Source organism: Lissotriton helveticus, chromosome 2_1, assembly GCF_964261635.1.
Source record: "Lissotriton helveticus chromosome 2_1, aLisHel1.1, whole genome shotgun sequence".
Taxonomy (NCBI): domain Eukaryota; kingdom Metazoa; phylum Chordata; class Amphibia; order Caudata; family Salamandridae; genus Lissotriton; species Lissotriton helveticus.
Window position 1 is genome coordinate 1,510,182,383 of NC_136059.1, and position 12,332 is coordinate 1,510,194,714.

Consider the following 12,332-nt stretch of genomic DNA (forward strand, 5'->3'; position numbering starts at 1 on the left):
TCGGGCCCAAGTCCTAAAAAAACAAGTTGGGGGACTCACTAAGTTAGGCAGTATGCAAGTGACATCATGGCGTGTGAGATCACAGTGCGTGAGATCGCACGTGGCTTCACAGGAAGTGGCATCTCAAACCCATGACCTCACAGGAAGTGACATCAGATCTTAAAACCTCACATATGTTTAGCAGGTCTATCATGAGTACATTGGAGTGCAATACAATATTTAACAAATTATATTTTGCATTGAGGTTGCGCCAAAATATTGACGCAACCCAACACAAAATCAGGGGCTCAACTTATACATTTTTTTTTTAATCTTGCCACAAAGAAACTGGCAACAACAAGAAATGTGGCAGTAAAACTGTTCTGCTTAATTGGTTGCAAAGTATGTATTTTAAAATATAAGGTACCTACTGCAGAGATCTTTGTGAGCCAGCTAATTCTCATGGAATAATAATAATGGTAAGATAACTCTTGAGGATAACGTTTTTGCTGTAGAGATCTGTTTTATGTCTAGTCTCAGTTTTGAATCAAAGAAGCATAGAAGTATATCTCCTGTAAAGCACATTGTGTAACATGCAGATGACAGATTTTTGGGTAAATGGGTAAGTGGGTTACTGCTTTTAATACAGAGATCCTTTTGTTACTTGCAGTTCATAAAGTGTAATCCTTCTAATATAGCACAGTGACCTATGAAGGACATGTGAATCCTATATCTTGTCACCCTCACTGTCTTATGTAATACATCCTGTACATTGATTTACGCATATATGATTTATTATCAATGTATGGGGAGGAGCCAAGATGGCGATGTGAACGGACGTGAAGTCTCTCGGCTCCCCGATCCTTTGTTCCTCTCGCCGAAATCCTGACGTTATCCTGCTGCGAAACGCTGACGAGGGGACGGAGACGGTGTGCGGAATTGACTGGTGCTCTCCCGCTGTTCCTGCCTGCCTGGAACCCACTGCACGGCCGAGAGAACTGCGGAGCTCATCTCTACCCTGCGACCGAGACCCAGACGGACGCGCTGACATGGCGGCTGCCGGAGCTGCCGAGGCTATGGAGGCGGAGTGCCTATAGCGCCCTGACTGGCGCCTCTACCTGCGATTATCTGCGCCTGCCCTTCACTTATGCACGGAGTGCCTGCCGACCGGGAACATCCTCGGGCGCCTCCACTGCCGAGCTCTGCAAGTGAGGTACGCAGCGTCACCCCCATGATGGCGGACACTTAATCACCGCAGCTCTCCCTCAAGCCTGATCCCGACCACCGTGAGCCTTTCATCGCGGGTCGCCCACTGATTGTATGTCTGCGTTCGGACAGCGACCTACATCCCTGTGTTCTCTGTGGCACTTGCGCCCCTGCGCCCCTTTGCTCCCCCGGCGGGGCTCTTGCACTGGCTAACCTGGCTGCATCTCCTGCTAACGCTGCCTCGGATAAGCCCTGGACTCTGTTAAGGTCCCCTGGACGCTGTCTTGTCTGGGGTCCGGCGCCTGTGATCGAGACGCATATGGAACCCCCGGCGGCCCCAACTTATGGCTCCATTCTTGCTGCTATCCGTGACTTGTGGTCAGAGATGCGTGTAGGCTTTTTATCACTGTATGGGAGGCTTGGGGCTGCTGCGCCCGTGGTGACCTGCACATCACCGATCTGCCTCTCTCACTGGGAAGCTGTGTCTGTCGTTACTCCTGTCCAGGCTACTTTGTTGCCGAACAATTGCTCTCTCCTTCAGCTTCCCGGCAGTGTTGGCGGACGCAAATTGATGCCTATTTATTTCACCGGCGCTACAATGTTGCTACCTCCACCAGTGCTCACAATTTCCTTCGAGACTTTGCTACCTTTGGTGATGCCGTCGCGGGCGCGGCAGCTAGCAGATCTGCTTGCCCATGTTCATCTGGCCCTGTTGCTGCTATTCATTCTCTCGCTGACCAGTGAGCAACCATTGGCGCTGTCTAGTGGGGTACATGGAACTGATCGTGGACGGACCCGTCCATTTTGTTGTGGAACACCATCTTCCTGCCGAGAGCGGCCATCTTGTCCCTTTGTTCAGCCCGTCTGGACTGCCATGCGAGGGTTTTGGCTGTGGGGGCGAATACGTACTGGTCAGGGTTAGCGGACTTTCTTGGTGGACTTTGTCTTCCTGGCTGACTACATCTCGGTTTGCAATGATTCCTGCATTTTGCGACTGTAACTCTCCTTGCGTTGTTCTTGTTGGTACACATGGGGGATGGGACGACTAGACTTGTTAGGCGGGTGGGGCCTCGGGATGAGACGCCCTTTATGTGCGTACTACTATGTTGCGTGTGATCTCTCCCTATTTTGTTTCATACTGCACAAATTATACTCCTTAGGTGATATATAGGATGGGAGTTGCTACATGGATGGGGTGTCCGAGAGACTCGGTGTTTAATGGGCTCCTCCCCACACTTTTTTCTTTCTTGGGAGTTATTGATTAGGATTTTCTATTCTTTCTCCCTAATTCCAAAAAGTGACCTTTTTCTTTTTTCTTTTCTTAGGGTTTTCCCTCTCATTTTTCTTTGTCTATATTTCGGGTTCTTTAGCGGGCGATAGACACACTGCGGGGGGGGGGTAGGCCGTAGCCTCTGCGATGGTGTAGGGTGGGGGGTAGGTTTTAGTTCTCATGTTGGTTTCTATGGGCCTTATTTTTATTATTTCTCTGCGCTTTTCTTATCTAATTTCTGCTCTGGTCCAGGATAGGGACGTGTAGGGAGTGGGCTGCTCTGTACATGGCGTGGAATTGCTATACTGGCGACTTTGTTGTTTTATTCGTACCCGCCATATTGCCTGGAATTGCTTTAACGCTTGGTTTCCTGATACGCTCTTGCCTGCTCACGCTGTGATGTAATTGTATGGGCTCAGCTTTCCTGGATCTCTACTCTCTCTTCCTTTTCTTATTCCTCTCTCTTCTCGTTATTATTCTTTTTCTTTTTCTATATTTCGGGTGAATCTGGGCGACAGGCACGCTGTTCAATGGGGTAGACCGTAGCCGTTACAGTGATGTAGGGTGGGGGGGGTGTTTGTTGTTTTAGTTTGTTTTGTTCTATGGTCCCTTTTTTGCCTTCTTTAGGGGGTGGGCCGTATCCCTTGTTGTTCGCTCCTTTATTCGTTAGCGTCTGCACCTTCTCCTTTTCGGGGCGGGTGGGCTGTACGTATGGCGTCCACTTTATTTGTTTGTTGGTATCCTTTGTCTATTTTGCTCCTGATGTGGGCGTGTGTGGTCTTTGGGCTCTGCCCTACTGTGTCATCTGCTTGCGTGGGGGGCTGCTTCCTCCCGCCCCCCCCCGTTTTTCTTTTCGATATATGTTGCATGACGCGCTAGTAGATATGGTTGCTACCTCCTTTAAGTAATGTAAAATGAAACCTCTATATCCTGGCGCTGGCGATGTCGTGATTTTTGTATTCATCCTGTATTCATCCTGTCGTATACATTGCTATGTTTCTTTTTTGACTCTCCTGACTTTGCGGCCGGCCCCTGTGGTTGTAGGCCAGCGCTTGTACTTCTACCCTTCTTTTTCAATAAAGGTTTTAAAAAAAAAAAAAAAAAAAAAAAAAAAAAAACAATGTATAATGAGTATGTGTGACGTATGTGGTCTTATTGCATTGGGATAAGTAGTGATAAAGCGCTATAAAATAAATTAAAATAAATAGCGGTATTGCAATTGTTGTGTAAATACTGGACAGGCCAACACGTGTGACATTCTTACAGTGCATACATATCTCTTATGTACAGAGACTGAAGAAAGTCAAAAGCATGCCTCTCTTAAGTACCTGTGAATTGATAACAAGCTGTGAGCCTTTGTTTCCCCTCCATTGCATCTAGGTGTGAGGCTCCGGCTAGCTCCCCCCCCCCCCCAGGATACTCAACATAAGGAGGACTGATAGCTCCTTAACTTTGCCCCTTGTTATGAACACAGCTGGAATCTGATAAGCCCCTTTGCTGTTCAGAACAAAAGCAGACAAGATGCAGGCGCTGCTGAAATTGTCCTGGTGTCTGAAAATTTCACCTGGACAAGTTTTGCATATTTCTGTGGAGTCCAACCTCTCTGGCGGGGTAGAAGAAGTAAACCGTGTGAAAATATTTGGTAGACACTGTCTACCCACATGTACCCCCAACCTGTGCCCTGGTCTTTTTGATTTGAAACAAATTTCTTATAATGTGATAACTCGAGATAAAACTGTATAATCCACATCATCAAGCTCTGCTTGCTCATGTCCTCCTTTGACATAGAAAAGTGAACCCCTTCAAACCTCTGTAAGAGCCTTTCGGATACCATCAGCACACCGCACTGAGGGCTGATTGTACTAAGCTTTTTAACAGTTGCACAAACACTCTGATGCTGTGTTTGCAAACTTTGTAAAGCTTTTGGAATGTACTACTCCCATTTTAGGAGTTATTAAACTCTTACATGCTCCTAAAATGGGATGGCGACCCGATGCCGAATTGATATTCGGAAGGGCATGTGTATATGTCAATTCCAAATACTTTATCAGTGAGATAAGTATCGATGTCACACTGGTCATCGATAGACTGGTCGTAAAACATTGACAAATTATTGACTTTCCTTTTGGGGTAGAAATGCATTTACAAAAGGAAAGGGGTCCCTTTCGCATCCTCGTCCTCTTTTTGAATACAAATAAAAGTTTGTTGGGGAGTATACAGTAGTCCAGGGGACCACTGCCTACTCTCAAACTCTTGAAAAAAAGTCAACTTTTATTTTTAAATGAAGACCCATTTCCTTTAAGCAAAGAGGCCTTCATTTTTAAAAAAAAGTTTACTTTATCAAAAAGCAATCACAGGCATGTTGGTCTGCAGACCCTGTGATAGTCACCAACTGTAGTGAGTCGCAGTTTGAAACCTATCTTATTAATATTCATGAGGTTGACCAAATTATGACCCACTACAATTCAGAATTTTACAAACCTGGTATTACATATTACATAGGGCATATAGCTGGGTCTGAACTGAGGTGGCAAAGTGAGCTAAAGAATGATGATGGATTCAACCCAGATTTGTGATTGGGGGTGAGTGTCTGAATAGTTTCAGCTCTCCGTCCATCATATCCTTGTGTTTAATTTGTTCGCCCTAGGTTGGCAGGGTATGCCCAGACGTGGGTCCCTTGCTCACTTGGCCACTGGATTCAAGCTAGCCTGGCTGATGAAGGGTGTTACCCAGAAACCGGTCCCAGGATGCTTGTTTCCGGTTCAGGGAAGACCTGGCTTGCCAGTTTGGGCTGGACTGTTCCCATGAGGCAAAGGGTCAAGACTGATTTGCATATAGCTGAGTCTAAACTGAGGTGGCGAAGTGAGCTAAAGAATGATGATGGATTCAACCCAAATTTGTGACTGGGGGTGAGTGTCTGAAAAGTTTCAGCGCTCCGTTCATCATCTCCTTGTGTTTGCTGTGTTCGCCCTAAGTTGGCAGGGTTTGCCCAGACGTGGGTCTCTTGCTCACTTTGCCCCTGGATTCAAGTTAGCCTGGCTGATGAAGGTTGATACCCAGAAACCGGTCCCAGGGAGCTTGTTTCCCGTTCAGGGAAGACCTGGCTTGGCAGTTCAAGCTGGACTGTTCCCATAAGGCACAGGGTCAAGACTGATTTGCATATAGCCAGTTTTTGGGTAACACCATTCATTTCCTTGTGTTTGCATTACATAGGTAGGTTCATAAAATTATTAACTGATCACAAAATTACTAGTACAATTTGTGACCAGGGTATGCAATTTTGAGAGTCGAGCCTGCGAGAGCATGCACTAGCGCAAATGTCTTGCTTGAGAGACACTATTGCTTACATAAAGGGCTTGGAGCCTACCAATTGATTACATTTTGCATGCTTCAGCATCACTCTTCTTTGACAGTGGTGCCAGAATGTTACTTCCCATGCTTGCTGTGAAGCAGGGACAAAGCACATATTGATTTCTCTAAATGGATGTCTGTCCGATGCCCGTACTGTGATTGAGGTACTATTTATTCTTTTTAGCAGATCCAAAGGTACTGGAGCGCTTAACATGAGCATCAGTTACATTACACAAGTTAATTTAAATTTTTGTTTTTAGGCACATGTGATCTATTTACAGACACTGCATTTTGAGCCTTATACCTGGAGCACCACTAGCATTGTTGAAGCTGAGCTCTTCGTTGTCTGTGTCATTTTATGACAATAGATGCGACAGATTAAGTTTATGTTAGCCTGGAAATCTGCCTGTGCTTGGCCTGCTCAACTCCCTTTTGTTCTCACTGGCTCCGTGTTTGTCTGCGCCTTCTCTGAAGTCATGTTCATAAAATGCCTGTATATTTCACATTTCCATAATGTTTGCTTCTGGAAGTTGTGTGCTCAAAGCACAAGTTGCTGCAGGTCAAGTGAGGACAGTGTACTTCAACTAAGTTTTCAGTTTGTTCACAGTTCACAGTTTGGGAATGTCCTTCCCTTCTTGGATATTCCTGATTACAATCCCACAGTTCACACCCAGATATCTGTGGATCACACCAAAATTCTTCCCCAAGATTTGCTGATATTGTTAGCCAAAGTGGAGACCAATCGCAAGCCTGAACTAGAGAGAGTGCTGAGTCACTGCTCTTTATATTTTCTGGTCTCCAAGAAGGATAGAGTGGCTGAGGCCAATTCTGAGCCTCAGATTCTTTCATTCTTTCTATAGAAACAAGAAGTTCAAAAGTATGAAACTTGGGGGGGGTGCGTGGCCAGCTGCATGGCTGGATAGGACATGAGCCTGCTAGCTCCGGCCACTAACGTAGATCCGACATGAAAAACGGCGACCTCGAGTCCCGAACGCAAACTATGAACGGTGATTGGGGGTCCCCGCTCCTTTTGGATGCCGGCGAGAGCGCCCCGGTAGCGTGAGTGTCCTGTTTTGGGAGCAGCCTAGGAACGGCCCGGAGGCCTGGCGACGGTCCCAAGATGGCGCCGGCTCCATCTTGAAGGGAGCTGCAGCGTGGCTGGAGGCCCCTGCGGTCCGCGGAGCAAGCTGTGGCCGGACCGGCGCTTCCCGTTCGGCCGATTCGAGGCGGCAGGGGGGTGCCCGCGGCCCCCGCGGAGCACTGGGCTGCCCATGAGGCGGTGAGACGTGCCCAGAAGGGGAGAGGAGGAGGGCGGAAGCTGCGGAGCCTGACCGCGGCATGCCGTGCTCGGAAGCCCGACGGAGGGAGAGCAGCAGGATCTCTGAAACTTAGCCGAAAGAGTGACGGTCTCGGAGACCAGAATAGGGGAAGCGGAAGATAGTATACAGGACCTGAAGAAGGGCCTGGTGGACCTACAGGCCTCACATAAGCAGCTTCTGTGGAAAGTGGACAATGCGGAAAACAGGGCAAGACGCAACAACCTCCGCTTTGTGGGCTTTAGGGAAGGACTTGAAGGAGCAAACATGGCGGAGTTCCTCCACTCCTGGCTTCTCCGCACATTCCCGAAAGAGAAATTCTCCACGTGTTTCGTCATTGAGAGGGCACATAGAGCGTTGCTGGCGAGACCTCTGGCTGTCGCACGGCCGTGCCGGTCATTGCCCGTTTCTTGAATTTTTTAGATCGGGACATGATCCTTCGAGAGGCTAGGAAGCTTGGGGACATCCGGTTCGAAAATGCCCACTTAATGATTTTTCTGGATTACAGCCAGGAGGTGACTCAGTTAAGGCAAAGGTGAGAGATCTCCGAATACAATATATGCTGCTATTCCCTGCGAAGCTGAAGGTAATGTACAAGGAGAAAATGTGTTTCTTTCAATCTCCCGAGGAGGCATGGCAGAGGCTGGAGGAGCGCCCTTCTATGTCGCAGCAGCAGGCAGGGGATCGGAGGCCACCAGAGATGGACCGCTCTGGGGGGGGCCTTAAAGGATCACCGAAGACGCAGAGAGGGAGGAAGCGACGTGGCAGCCGAGATGTGGCGGCAGCCCCATACCCTGCAGCGGGGTCATCGCGGAGGAGGCGGCGGAGTGCGGTCTTCCTCGACTCGATTCACCCGCCGGGCTCCCGGTTTAGCTCCCTGGCGGAGAAGACCCGGTCGGAGGGGGAGGACGAGCCTGGTGGTACCTCATCCGAGGGAGAAGAATTGGAGGGGCGCTCGTTACACCCCTTGGTGGCTGCCATAAAGGACATGGAGCAGGGAAACACGCAGGATAAGGAGGCCTCACAGGGGGACCCTCAGGACTCCAATTCGTGAGGATGGGACACTAATGGTCAGCTGAGTGTGGACTATGTGATCAGGAACATGAAAGTTGAACAACCTCCTTTTTTTCTTTTCTACTTGTTTATCTTGACTGTATCGGTTTGATTTGATTTTTCCTTTTTTCCTTTTCTACATGACTGTGATTATGCATTTGAACAATTCTTTGTTAGAGGTGTAGATCGGGATTGTTACTAGTTGGAGATGAGGTGGGGCTGGCGACAGACCTCCTTCACCTGGACAGCTATATCTCTGTCTTTTGGATTGTGATGGGTCTGGAAGGGAGAGAGGGTTGGGGAGGGGGAGTTCATGGGGTGATTCTGAAGGGGCGTTCGGGAGGGGAGGGGGGACCATTGGCTTATAGGGTGGGGGGGTTCACAGTTATTGTTCTCTTTTTTAAGCATGTCGCAGATAGAATTGTTCGATACACCCGTGCACCCTGCACCCGGGGCCTGCCGGTGCATGTTCCGACTAGGTTCGATGTCCCATGAAGTGGAGGATGGCCTAGGGATGGAGGCACAGGATTCTAGTACAGTCAAAATCCTTACATGGAATGTGAATGGCTTGGGTACAAAGATAAAGCGGGGTTGGTTATGGCCTTTGTTAAGAGAACGGCCCCAGACATAGCCATACTCCAGGAGACACAATTACAGGGTACACGGTGTGGTTTCTTGGCCAGAGGGGTGTATAGGGTATTGGCCCACGCGAGGTACACATCGGGCTCCAGAGGAGTAGCCATTATGGTTCAGAAGTCCCCCCCGTTCGCAGTCGCAAAAACATGGTCGGACCCACAAGGTACATATGTCGGGGTAACAGGGACGTGGAGACGCTGGAAGTATACGATTTTGTCAGTGTACGCGCCTCTTAAGCTACAAGCTAGAACCCTGGGGACCGGGCGGAACCCTTGGTGCAGTCCCCTCTGGTGAGGTTCATTGACACGGTGGGGCTGACGGATGCCTGGCAATGGCTCCATTCGGAAGTTAGGACTTACTCGTATTTTTCCGGGGCCCATAAGGTATTCTCAAGGTTGGACTATGTCTTCTTGCCCTGTCGTGTGATTGATGTTACTAGCAGGGCAGAATACCTGGCGCGAGGCATTTCGGACCACTCGCAGGGGTTGGTGACGGTGGGAACGAGACGTGGAACGAAGGGTAAGAGCTGGCGACTGACGGAATCGGATCTCCAGAATAAGGACTTGTTGCGGGGACTTAGGGCCGATGTGAAGGTGTACCTGGCGGACAACCTGGGTTCAGTGCAGTCTGGGGTGATGATATGGGAAGCTCTGAAGGCAGTGATGTGAGATAAAGTGCAGAATAGGCTAGCAGAAGAAAAGAGGAGAGTGCAGGGTGACCTGCATGACCTTGAGGCCCGCACTTTGGAGCTCGAACAGAGACATGTCATGGATGGGGGGACACACTCACTACGACAACTGCTGGATGCTCAGCAGCAATATAAGACCCTGACACACGACAAAGCCAAGGTGCAGGCGCAGGCGACCTTACACAGACTGTACGATGTGGGAGACAAATCGGGGAAACTTTTAGCATGGCTGAGTCGTAGGGAGCAAGAGGCGAGGTGGGTTGACTGGGTGCTGGATGCTACGGGCCGAGCCAGCAGGACAGACGAACAAATAGCGCAGACATTCGCAGACTATTACGAGGAATTTTACGAGGCTAGGGATCTAGGCTCGATGGGCGAGATAGGGCAGTACTTGGATATGGTCGAGACCCCTAGACTAGATGTGGAGGCTCAAGAAAGCCTGGAAAAAGAAATTACAGCAGCCGAGGGTAGGGAGGCTATAGCTAAACTCCGCCCGGGATAATCTCCTGGTCCCAGTGGGTTCCCAGCAGAATTTTTTTTTTTAACTGCGGACCTACTCACCACTCACATGCTGGCGTTGTTCCAGGGAGCGATGCAGGAGGGAACATTACCCCCGGATCTTCATATGGCCACGATAATACCTATTTATAAGCAGGGCAAGCCGCCAGGGGAGTGCGCGTCCTATCGCCCCATATCATTGTCGAACGAAAGGTAAAACTCCTGGCAGCGATTCTGCCGCTGAGATTGAGAACGGTGATAACAAATCTGATACATTTGGACCAGACGGGCTTCCTGCCGGACAGGGCGACTAGGCATAACTTGAGGAGGACCCATAACTGGCTGATGGAAGTGTGTGCTCATAGGGAGCCCCATGTATTTCTATCCTTCGACATTCGACACAGTACACTGGCCTTTTTTGGACGGAGTGTTGCTAAAGTTTGGATTTGGCCCGAACTTTCGAAAATGAGTTAACCTTCTATATACTGACCCACGAGCGAGGGTCAAGGTTAACGGGGTGTTATCAAGGGACTTTCCTATACGGCGAGGGACTCGTCAGGGGTGCCCTCTGTCGCCACTGTTGTTCACCCTCACTATAGAAGTTGTAGCGTATGAAATTTGGCAAGACAGGGAGATAAAGAGATTCCGAATTGACCGAAGTGATGACTTCGAAGAGAAGATCTCGCTATACGCGGATGACATCCTTTTGTATATCACTAACCTGGAGGTCTCAGTTAAGCATGAGCGCAAAATCCGCTCCGATCGCGGATTTTGCGGATTTTCGGTAAATCCGCGATCCGCGAACTCTCGCGAATTTACCGAGAATCCGCAATCCGCGATCGGAGCGGATTTTGCGGTCAAAAGTTCAAGCCTAATGCATAATTTACGATGGCGCCGGCAAGCTGCCAGCGCCATCCTCAAATGGTTACTTAATTAGCTTCGACAGGAAGCTCTAACAGATAAGACAAAGCAGGGGCTCGAGCGCCTGCTTTATTTTATCAGTTGGAGCTTCCTGTTTAAGCTAATTAAGTAACTTTTGCAGGATGGCGCTGGCAGCTTGCCGGCGCCATCGTAAATTATTTACATGGTGTCTTCTGGCAGAGTTCATTCTGGCACGACGGTCCTGGCACAAAAAATAAACCTCAACAGGATACACTTGCAGATTTCAATAACGCATGTGCCCTAGTTGAAGCTTAAATTCAGTGACTCATTCATCAGCCCAAAAATAATCGAGAGCGTTGTGGAGGCTGGGCAGGTGTGCCTTGTTCCCAAATATACCATCGGAAATCCGCTATGATGCTGGTCTCTGTCTGACCTTTTATACACACAAGAGGCATGTGCGCTCGCATGGAAGCCCCGTCCATTTGGCCCCGCCCACACACTCGAGGTGTGCACCGTCTTCCCGCCATTTACCCACTATGATGGACATTTCACTCAAGGGACCCCTGCGCACTTCGGCGCGATTGCATAGTAACACACACTTGGTCGCTGGAACTAGTTGAAGCGCAAATGCAGTGACTCATTCATCAGCCCAAAAAAGATCGTGAGCGTTGGGAGGCTGGGCAGATGTGCCTTCTTCCCAAATATACCATCGAAAATCCGCTGTGATGCTGGCCAGAGGCATTTGCATCTTTGACTTTTACGAGCGCAATCCCCGTGCTGTTCCTGTGACCAGGGGCTTCTGTCTCTTAATCTGCTGCTCAGATCGGTCTCTGACCTTTTAGACACACAAGAGGCATGTGCGCTCGCATGGAAGCCCCGTCCGTTTGGCCCCGCCCACACACTCGAGGAAGCCCCGCCCCCAAATCCGCAGATCCGCTAAATCCGCGGATTTTGCGGATCCACGATCCGTGAATCCGCAAATTCGTGAATCGTGGATCCGCAAAATCCGCCCATGCTTAGTCTCAGTGCCGCGTCTGTTCACTCTGTTGGGCTGGTATGGATCCCGCTCAGGATACACAATAACCTGGCACAAATCGGTCATGTACAGCCCCCGGGGAGAGAACTTGGGGCCGTTATGGGTGACGACAGAGGGGTTTACGTACCTTGGGATCTATATGACGAATGTTGGACTTGGCCCTTCTGGCAGATTCACCCCTAGACTTTTTGCTTGTAATGGTGACCTGGTGATGGTGATTTTTGGGTTCTGCGCACTTTCACTGTGTCCCAGTGGAAAGTGCGTGCGCACTCTGAGTGCATGTGATGAGATAGGCCTGCCCTCCCATAGGAATGCATGGGGAATGTGTGTGTCCATGTTAGTTCCTGATGTGTGGGGAGTGCAGGCTCGAGTTTGGTATGTGTGAACTTGTGAGAGTGAATGCTGCGCAATAGTATG

The 12,332-nt window shown here is 49.4% G+C and overlaps 1 protein-coding gene across 3 annotated transcripts in view; it reads right to left on the bottom strand.

The window, feature by feature from the left end:
* The window catches only part of GC (GC vitamin D binding protein), a 245,740-nt gene that overhangs the window by 129,503 nt on the left and 103,905 nt on the right, over positions 1-12,332 (bottom strand). The gene's annotated exons all lie outside the window — the stretch shown is intronic.